Raw genomic sequence first — 11,132 nt, 5'->3', positions numbered from 1 at the left:
AAAAACAAACAAACCTGGAAAGGCTGTTGGAAAGAATCAGAGCCAACAGTTAGCTTCAGGCATTTTTCCAATGATGGAGCAATATGGTTGTTGTGTTACTGCTGCAGATCACAGGACCAGTGGTTGAAGGGAAAGGTGTCACCAACAGATATTTGTCCTGTGTCTTCAAACTGCCCAACTAAGAAGAGTAAAAAATGCTGGCACATGGGCCTGTTCTCATGGCTTTATTTTATGAACCTACTTTGCTTCCCAGTAGTCATTTTGGAGAGGCGCACTAGTGTCCAGAATGGAGCAATGCATCAGGCCTGTTTTACACAAAGTGTGGGTTTACTGAAGAGTCTAAAGATCTCTCGGTTCGCTCTTCCTCTTGCTCATTACCATTGGTGGGTGCAACACTCTTTGCTGGTGCAGATCCTGTGGGCACAGCTGAATGGTGAAGAATCCTCCCCCAGTCATATGTCAGGGCAGCATCTGCTCTTGCAACTGGGAAGAAGACATAAAAATAAGTTTTATTTTGGCTAACTTTGTGCTGAAGCAGTTTAGGACACTGTATTAGAATTTATTTTAGATGAAAATTGCACATCTGCAAAGATTTCTACATCATCTTGATAGTGCTCTGGTGTCTCCATTTCAGCAGTTCCCTCCACGCAAAATTGCTTGTGTGAAGAGCAAATATACATGAGTGGATCACCATCTGCAGCCCCATTTTTAATGAATCTGAAACTGTGGCTCAGTACTCAAAGATATTGAGTATATATCAATATATATATATATATATATCCATATATAGATATAATGCGTGCCTTTATTCCATTGACCTTTTATTTTCATAGTCATCCTAGGCTAATACTCACTGATTACAAGTTTTGCCTCTTGGTTTCAAAGAGAAGTTGAAATGGAGTCCTTGATCTCGTTTGCTGTGGTTCTTACAATTTCTTGATTGTTCCCAGCTGAGCTTGAAGCACTGTTGGACACAGATGTTCGTACAGGGTTTTGCCTAAAGTGGTTGCTTGCTACAACATGGGACAGTCTATTCAAAACAACAAAGTCACTGTTAGGCAACTGGAAGAAGCCTCAAACCAACAACAAAACCCAGGGTAGGCATATTGGATCACAATAACATAAAGAAGCCTAAAGCTGTGTCTCTCACCTAACTGCCCTGTCTCTCCATATTCAGAGGCATGTATCTCTCTTGACAGTGACCCAGCAGATGGACTCCCTGCTGACTGCAGGACTTTGCAGGCCCCTTGTCAACCTGTTTAAAAGTTGCATAGGAGCAGAGTTCTTACTCTCTGAAATACTAGTTTTCTGCTGTAAACTCCAGGTAGTCTGTGCTAAGGAAGGCAAAGGATTTTTCTCTTTTGAGGCCAGTTACCTCCAGTTCTTTCCCCCTTTTCTGCTTGGAGCCAGTCTTTTCCTTCTCCTCAGAATCATGAGTTATATATTTGAAGTCCATATATTTTTCTTCCTGCCAAGATTTTTTTTTTTGTTGGTATTGTAATTAATGGATGCCATTGGCTTACATACTCTCTCTGCACAGAGGGCAAAGCATTATTTCTGGGGTTCTTTCTCTGTAAAGCCATAGGAGAGCTCAGCTTCTCCATGGTGGAAATTAGTCAGTGTATTTGTTCTGTCTCTCAGGGTTCCTGAATAACAGTGAATACCAAACAAATTACAGATTCTATTGCAACTTGCAGTTAACAAGCAGGAAGGATCCTGAGGTACTCTGGAAGACAGAGCTGTACTCTGGCATAGTTTTTCATGTTATGTCTTGTGGTATCTCTAAGAATGTAAGTATTGAAAAATACTATTGGCATCAGTGAAGTGAATGTAGTGGATTTCGTGAATGCTGATACAGAAGATACAATTTGAACCAGAAGTGAAGGATTGAATTAATTTCTCCTAATTTAGATACCCACAGCTGAGCAAGCCTTGAATGTACCTGACTATACAGACTCTAGGATGACTAGTCCATACGTAAATGTCTGTGCTTTGGAATGTTTGGTATTAGCTAGGATGAATGTTAGTCACAAAAACCAGTCTTTCATATTCTTCTCACTTTTCTGCCATGCATCACAGTCTTCTTAACACTTTATCCTTTGGCTGTTCTAAGGTACTGGGAAACTGACAGCTCCTGAGAAAACAGCCTCTTGAATGGATCTGGCCTGTGCTGGCTCTCAGCCCAGTGTGGAGTCCCAGAGAGAGTCAGAATTGCCACAACACTAAAGGACGAGATAAACAAGTAGAATGTGGATAGTAAAATGGGAAAAAGATGACGGCATGTCAGCAAGGATGAAATGGCATGAGTGCTACAACCATGCTAGTAGTAGAAAGTAGTAGAAAAGAAAAAAAATCTGTGCTGAGGCTAGAGGTACAAAAATATCCAGAGGATGTTTGTGAACCAGAGGAGGAGACTGGTCAATACAGGTCTGGGGTTTTTTTGTTTGGTTGGGTTGCATGTAGACAGAGGCCTCTGCAATGCATTTGGGGAGAATTTCCGTTGCTTCAGATTATGAGATAGAGGAAATCATACTGTCATTGAGGGAACGTTGAAATCCTTCCCTTATTGCAAGATTCCTGTCTTACTTTCATTGTATGCAAATTTGCCAGAAGGGAAACCAAGACTGAAGCGCCAGGTGGGGTCTAAACTTTATGATAGAGAAGGTTTTCAGAAGTTCCAGTGAATTGAATAATACTAGGGATGCATGGTCCAATCACACGCCTGAATTCCAGGCAGTTCTGTGAGGCTGTGTGCTGCACAAATCATACAGCTGCGATGTACAGGAACAGGTCTAAACCAGATTGCAGCAGTTTTACTGTTTAAAAATGCTGAATATTGGCTGTCACTGTTCTCTCAGAATGTGAGAACTCTTCAGATGTGAAACTGAGATTTGGCTTGGAGCTTCATTCTTTTATTAGAGACCTAAGACTAAAAGGAAGACTATGAAAAATCTTTCCACTCATGACTGCAATGAATTCCTCTGATTTACGTATTAATAAAGAATGCCATGAATTAGCAAAACTCTTTTTCCCTACTGCTCTGTTGTAGCAGAACAGAGGATGTGAGTGCAGTATGGAGTAAATGCTAATTTTTCCATGCTCAATTAGAGTTAAAAATTGTTTTTCAAAAATACAGAGTGTCTAGAACTCCAGCGGATTTTAAATGTGAAATATTTGGAATAAAATGTAGTATCTCAAATCACAGCCAAAGACAAGTTAATTTGGCTGGTTATGCTGATTGCCTGCCCGAGAAAGGCATAGCACAAATTATTTCCTCTGACGTTCATAGCTTATTAAAGATTTATCTATGTTTTGCACTCCTAACTCAAATCACCATGTAAAAACACTATAAATGAGAGCAGCCAATGTTTGAAATCAAGCTCGGTCTTTCTGAACTTGGGGTTCAGAAAATCAATGAACCCTAAAGAAAAATTAGATCGTTTTACATGTGGACCCTAAAACAGCTGCAAAATGTTAACTTTCTGAACAAACCATTCTGTGGTCATTTTCCACATAAATTATTAGAAAATTTGCAAGCCATGCAGATGTTGTCTAGTTCACTTACCTGAATGTACCTCGGATAGGCAACTGCTAATGCATCAAGTGTGGGCAATGCTTTCAAGGGAAGACCAAAAAAATGATCTGAAAGATTGTTCACTCTGGGTGGTCCAAGACATTTTTTTCCTTAAATGACAAACAAAATAAGGCAAAGGCAATAGACCAGCAAATCAGGCTTCCTATTGCTGAGGCAGAAAAGAGTTTCCAAGAGAATGCCATGTGGCACATGCTTCAGCACAGCATAAGCCTGCTCATAAACCCTGCTTTAAAAGCATTAGTGCTTAGCCTGCACTATTCTGGTTCTCAGAGCCCGGAAGAAAGTGCACATCCCCATCTGAACCCTGATTCTTACACATATATCTGGCCTTCCACACACTGGACATTTCCTGAGGGATTTCAGAACAAGTTCATAAAATCATCATAGAATGGCCTGGATTGGAAGGGACCTTAAAGATCATCTAGCACCAACCCTCTTGCCATGGGCAGGAGCACTTTTCACTAGACCAGGTTGCTCAGCCCTGCATTTAACTGGTCTTGAGCACTTCCAGGGATGGGGCATCTACAGCTTCTCTGGACAACCTGTTCCAGTGCCTCACCACCCCCACAGTAAAGAATTTATTCCTAATATCTGATCTAAACCTACTCTCTTTCAGTTTGAAGCCACTCCCCCTTGTTCTGTCACTACATACCCTTGCAAATAGTCTCTGTCTTTTTGTATTCTCCCTTCGGGTACCCTAAGGCCACAATTGGGTCAACCACAATTAAGTCTTTGTGCCAGGTTTTCAGAAATTGCCATGTTGGGCTGAGATGAAATGGATACTTTTGCCTGTAGGGCTATAACGGTGCTGGTGAAATCTCATCTTGTTTCCATGTTCATCTTTCCTTTTCCCCTTTCCCCATGTGCACACCTGTGCAGACACCCATGCACACGCAAACAGGACACGGTGTGAGGAGATGTGGCATGTGCCTCTTCCTCCAGGACACATTATGGAAGCTGTGAGGTGGGCAGTGGAGTATGTGCTGTATCTTGGTGTGGGCACACTGGATGAAGTCTCTGAAAGCTGCATCCCACCTTGGGATCCCTGGTGTAAGAGACTGCCTTGCACTGTCCTCCAGCACAGGGCTGGGCTTAAAGCCATCCTTTATCTCAAGCAGGCCGAAGCATATGTAAGCCTAATTTTTGCCAAAGCTAACCCTTCTTTTCTATATGAATGCAGCAAGTGGCAAATCCAGGCAGGATGCTCTGCCCTAGGTGTGAGAAGATCCTGTGGTTTCCCCTTTCTCTGCTACTGTGCCTCAGCTGAGCACTGTGTACATGAAATCTCCACTGGTTGGATGGTAAAACTGGAAGCACAGAGAAGAGAAAAGGAACAATGTAAGCGGATTCAAAAGGGATTTGGATCATTTAGTTGATGAGCCAGCAGATGGCAAATGCTGCTTGGTGTAGAAAATGAAAAGTAATTAGTCTGGGAACAAAGAGCAAATGTGGGGAATGGGTGTTGCATTCAACACGCTGATCAGAGAGAGAAAGGGGTTACTGTGGGAAAAAAGCACATAGGAAACGTCACTTCAGTGCACAGCTGCAATAAAAAAGGCAAACAAGACACTAGACCGATGGAACAGTGAGCTATAATGCACCACCAAAGAGGCAATACAGTCCTGTGGAAGATGGTTATTAGGCCCCAGACTACTGCATGGAGCATGGGTCACTGTTTCAGGAAGGTTATGTTTGGAGAAAGGTGCATTATAAAGCAACTAAACTCTTAATGGTTTCAATGATTTCAGTTCTGAGGCAAAGTTAAGAGGCTCATTCTGAGGGGTCAAAGAGACCTTAAAGAGATTTTGAAATTACAGTAATGATCAGTAGATACCAGAAAATACTTATAGCAATACAAGATTATAAAAATTAAGGAAGTGGTAGTGAGCACAGAGCAGAAACTTCACAAACTGCTGCACAAGAAAAGGACAGTTACCTTCTGATTCCATTGAGTTGGCTATGGTGAAATACAGCTTCAGGAACATATAACTCAGTCAAGTGAATGATCCACAGATACAGTACATGAAACTGTCCTGTGGAACAAGCAGGAGGACAATGAAGACACAGATAAAAGTAGGAAAATTGTTTAGAGGAAGAATTCCTCCCCAAGGCTTCAGGGTTTGTTTTTATTTGGATTCTGTTTTTACAGATTCCTAAACTGTACCTATCTGCCTGCTAATAGACTGAACAACCTTTGCATGCAAGCCATACTGAATGTGGGTTCCCCCAAACCACATTCAAAGAGGAGGAAAGGGTAGGGGGAAGGTAAATGTTGTCCTGTCTTCTTTCAGGGCTAGCTTTGGGTCTAGTTAGGCTAGAGATTGTTGGGCTACTACTTAGGAAGAGTTGGGACAGCAACAGGCTGAATTTGAGGTCAACATGTAGTTTACCAGGCTTGGGAAGGAGAGGAAAATTGCAAACAGGTATACCTGCAAAAGGGGATGTAAGCACTAAAACTGCAATTAAATAGGTTTCAGGTGCCTATGCCTATCTCGGAAACTACCTATGCCTAGAAAAATAGTGCGGGGTTGTGCAGGCGTTAGAGAGGCACTCGAAGTAAATTTACTGACGTGTGCTGTGGTGCAAATACAGAACTGCTGCCACTGCAGCAGAGAAGTTGGGTGGAGCCCGTATCTCCTGCTTAGCCCTGAGGTCCTGAAGCTGGTAGATATGGTTTGGAGCATACAGGTTAACATGGACATTGACAGGAAACCTGGGCTCCTTCCTTTTAGCACTATGGCCAGAGAAGAGAGTGTATCACTTCTATTTGGGGTATATTGTCAGGAAATTGGAGGTTCATATGCACAAGCCTCCCAACAGAGAGCTTACTACTGGATTAAGCTTAGGTCCTGATCAAGGTTTTGCCTCTTCTGTAAGAGGGAATGCAAGACAGTGAAAAGGAGCTGACAAGACTAAGCTTATCTCTGGGGTGAGGTGAGGGAGGTAGTGAATGCTGTTGCTCCCCGTCTACAAGGCTGCAGCTCCACAGTTGTAGCCACGTTATGATAAAGGAAATTGAGATAAAAACACCTTGTGCTGATTAACTACAGGTGGTGCCATGGATGTATCACTAGTGAAAAAAGGAGGGGTTGAATTTGCTGACATTATTTCAGCTACACAAAGTTATTCAGTGCCTCCAAAGCTTATGTGGAAGTGGGAAAATAGAAATTGTGTAGTTCATGTAGACTGATGTTCTGGCCTAAAGGGAAGAGCATCAACTTCTTGCGAAGAAGATAGAAGGACTTCTGAGAAAGATGTGGAATAATCTACCCTTACAGAAACCTAATTTTAATTCTCCCATAGTCAGGTACTGGCTTAAATTCTGAAAGCCTGTCTTTTTACTTTTTCCAAAGTTTAGCATAATTGTTCTGACTGGATATTCCTGTGATCCACATAGCCATCCAATCCTTCTTTGAATCCTGCACAGTTCTTGACCTCAGTGCTTCCTGTGGTGATATCTTCCACTTTCCAATTACACATTATGTGAAAGAGAATTTCATTTGATCAGCTTTGAATACATGAGGTCTTCATTTCATTGAATGTTCCTTTATTCTTGTGTTATGCAGCAAGTTAGAGAGAAATGTCAGGTATTTCTTCTCTAGAGTATTTGGTATTTTATCTTACTGTGTGCCTTCCTATCTGCCTCTTTTCTGAGATAAACAAATCTCATTCCTTTCAATCTCTTCTGGTGATAGTCTCTGCCTCTACCCTTACACCCTCTGACCCCCAACTCACTCATTCTCATTCTTACTCTCTGACCTCTGCTTGTCTCTTCAGGATCTTCTAGAGCTTGGGAAGGGGCATGGACGGTATGCCAGAGGAGAATTCAGTACTGTCTGAGTAGCTGAACATCTTGTTAGCTGTTTGGGTTGCAGCTGTACCCTGATCAGATGTCTTGGTTGAGCCCTCTGTACTGTTTTTTAGATAGCTGGTGCTGAGCTCATCACCTCAGACCTTAATTACTATAATCAGCTCCTCTCTGGCATCTCTAACATTCATGCTGTCTCATTTCATTTGGCAGGTATCTTGCCACCCAGGAAGACTGCATTATCCAGTAACCTGACCTTGTCTCCCCTTCCTAAATCCTGTTTTCTACCACTTCAAGAAGAAAGGTCTTACCCTTAATTGAAAAAGCCTTTTCAATGCTTCCCTTTGCTATCTGGTTTTATGCCATCCTTAAGCTATTTATGACTTCCTTTTCATGTATTAGTAGTCTTGACATGCATTGCCCCCACTGTCCATGCTGTCTCCACAGTAAGAGCTTTTCCATGCCAATATACAAGGTCTCTTATTATTACCTCTTTGTAGTCATTCAGGTCATCCTAAAAGTCTAGTTTTCTGGTAATACATCCAAGATGCAGTGAAGGGTAGTAAGGCTGGGTCATCTGGAATTCCATGGTATGCCTGTAAGATGTACCTAAACCTGAAAGCATGAGCAGCACAATGAAGGTGGAGCTCCCCTTGATATTTACCAGGAGGTGTATCCCTTCAAACCAACTCAGCCCCGGTTGGTACGTGAAGTTGTAGCTCAATCAAAGCCAATTTGTGTCTTCCATGTCAAAAGAACCACAACTACTTCACCTTATATTTGTTTGCCTGTATGTGCTAAATTCTCTGGTATTGAGACACTAATTTTCTGGCTGTGCTTTCTTGCTTGTGAGAATTGCTCCTTGGAAAGTCACAGATAATTCATGCAGCATTAGACAGTGACCTCCAGGGCTGTCAGGGGAGCCAGGCACTAAAATGCATTTCAGTTAAATAGATTATCTTCCTGTCCTATTACGACTCAGTGCAGAAAGCTTTTTTAGAGTTCTGGAGTTGAAGGTGTCTCTCCCATGCATCTCTTGTGGGCTGTGATTTTTATGTGGGAGCCCTGTTTGCATAGTTCTGCCTTCTACAACTAAAACTCCAGACATTCTGGAAGCAGAAAAAGGAATTGACTTTCAAGTGTTTCTTATTTTTTGAGCCTACTTCATACTGCAGTGCTGTTTTGCTGTGTTGGCTAAATAAACCGAGGTGTCTTTCATATTAATATGTAGTTTTGGAAATGAATAAGTTCTCACAGGTAGGAAATTGTGAGTGAATTGGAAGTTGACTGAATGATGTTCAGGAGTAATCTGAAGAATATGACCTGGGGAAGTGCCACTGAGGGGATTCAGTGCTGAGGTTGGGATTCTTTGTGCTGAAATCCACAAAGCTTTTGTTTCTGAGATCTTGTTCAAAAAGGAGCTGTAGTGGAATTAGGATCTGTCCAGGTTATTTTTGAGAGGGCAACTAGGGTGGTGGACAATTTGCAACACTACTTAAAATTAGGAAGACACCAGTTAGTGTAATCTTTTTCGTACTTTAATAATGCTTTAATAAATACAATGTAATCCAAATGTCATCTCTTCATTATGAGCCAGTTGTGCTGACCCACATGTTTTAAATTGGCACTGGTAAGGCGAATTGAAAGGTGAATAGAACAGCTGAGCGGAAGAAGCAAACCCAGTTGGGTCAGTTCTGTTTCTTCAGTGTAAAATTTTCAGAAAGCATGCACGATAAAGGTATAATCAAAAGAGAATTTTGGATTGTGTTCAGGGTTCCAACTGCCTTCCATCTTCTCAAAGCACCTATTCATGCTTTTACAGGAGCTTTATGAAAGCATGTGAAATAGGTATCAATTTACCCGTCATATGCTTGGAAACAGACAGGATAGCTTTATCCTCTTCTTGTGGCTTTGTCTGGATGATGATGATGAGTTTTGTGAGCCTGATCTAGAGCAGCCAATACAAAATAAGATTTTTTTGTACACCTCATTTACAGTGTTTAAGCTTAAATCCTCCGTTCTTGCAGTGTTTTAACTCAAATAACTTCATATACAGGAAAGAATACCTTGTTTTGATTAGAAAGCTAGTTAGAAGGCCTAAGCCTAGATATTTAAATTCCTCCCTGGTAAAAATTTATGTTCTGATGAAACAAGAACAAATTATGTCTGCCTCATCTAAACCTATTTTTAAGCTTTTAGTCCATTCTGCATCATGAAGAGAGCTATAAAAACAATCCACTGAATCCAGACTTACCATGTTGCAGTGTCTTGGAGAAGCAGATTTATATTTTTGTATTGTTTATATTTTGTGTCCTTGAAGTTTAAAGAACTTTCATCACTCTTAGCTTCCTCTTTTTTTTCCTGGTTCATCAGTGAGTTTAGGATACCACTAAGTACTACTCTATTAATCACATTAAAGGACCATTAAGCCTAGTTAATTTTTTTCTGCTGCTGGTAGTATTAGACGTGCAAGAACAACCTAAAGATGGATCACACATGCTGTGGTGGAAGAGGTCCCAGATCCTTGGCAGAGGGTGTACTGTGGCTGGTGTTGGGACTGTGGAGCCTGTCTTGGGGGTGTGAGTTTCTGCTGATTTGATTTTCTGTGGTCATTTTTCAAACAGCAGTATTAATTACAAATAAATACTTGATCCCAATGGGCAGCTTGGAGTGGGGTTTCTTCCTGAGAGAGGGCCTGTTTATGTTAAGGCTTGCTTTCAGGTTGCCACAAAAAACCTGCTGTATTGGCCTGCAAAGAAAACTCCAGAACAAACAAACACCTCCAACCTGGAACTGTTGCCTGGCCCACTCATTTCCTAAGACGTTTGCTTGGTACCCTAAAGAATACCTGTAGGAATGTACTTTTCTAATCTGGGTGGAAGGTCTTGTCTGGGGCCCTGCATCAGGTGCCGATTATTTAGAAGGGACTGGAGATTATTGCCCTGCTTAGGCATTGCTGTCTGCCTGGATCCAGGAGCTCTTCCCTCAAGCGAAGGTTTATCCAAGTCATCCAGATCCCAGGCACCTGAAAGGATCTGTCTTCTAACAATGCCTAAACCATTAAGTAGACATGGCTGCAAAAGCTTCCTTTTAGTACTTTTTGAGAAACATGACAGCAGTGAGAGGGCTGGGGATTTTTCTCAGGGAAATCTTTTACACATGGGTACCCTTTCCCCAGTGGCTTTCCAAAATGGATATACTCCTTGTGCTTAGTGTTCATTCTCCTGCTTACCTGCTAGGATTTGTAAATCATGAGCAGTCCATAGCACTGTGTGACTAATAATTTTTTTCTAGGGAGCAGGAAAAAAAAAAGAAGAAAGATCTGTATCTATAGGCCTGTGTTCCCCATTATTTTACGCTCCGTGTAGGCATATGTGCTCTCAAGTCACAGTTCTTGACATATGTAACCTTAGCTTCTTATAGCTAATTTGTAATACTGGTGTTTGAAAAATGACTACAGAATATCAAATCAGTTCAAATTCACACTGTCAGGAGTTGCATAAATGGCCCTAGGAGACACTGTAACAGTACATCTCTACTGATTTGTAATTCCTCATAGGACAGGAGGTTTCAAGCTAATAATTGCTATCCAGGCAGTTGAGTGGCCTGGCATTCATTTTAAGGAACATCAAGATGTGCTGCTGGTTCCTATTTTTAAATTAAAGAAAATGTAAGAATCACATTATGATGAATGTGAGCTTGTTGCAAATTTGGAAGTACGATGACAGA

General features: G+C 41.5%; 1 long non-coding RNA gene across 1 annotated transcript; it reads right to left on the bottom strand.

The window, feature by feature from the left end:
- Window positions 1–209: 209 nt before the first annotated feature.
- LOC121670410 lies at window positions 210–3,802 on the bottom strand. Its single transcript, XR_006018134.1, has 3 exons — window positions 3,566–3,802; window positions 855–1,030; window positions 210–483 (listed from the first exon to the last, which is right to left on the bottom strand). It is a non-coding gene; the product is annotated as an uncharacterized LOC121670410 (long non-coding RNA).
- Between the last annotated feature and the right edge of the window lie 7,330 nt (window positions 3,803–11,132).

Source organism: Corvus kubaryi, unplaced genomic scaffold (genome assembly GCF_017639235.1).
Source record: "Corvus kubaryi isolate FWS band 111438036 unplaced genomic scaffold, C.kubaryi_AGA036_p1.0 133, whole genome shotgun sequence".
Taxonomy (NCBI): domain Eukaryota; kingdom Metazoa; phylum Chordata; class Aves; order Passeriformes; family Corvidae; genus Corvus; species Corvus kubaryi.
The sequence above is the reverse complement of the archived record's forward strand: the minus strand, read 5'-3'. Positions and strand labels throughout refer to the sequence as shown.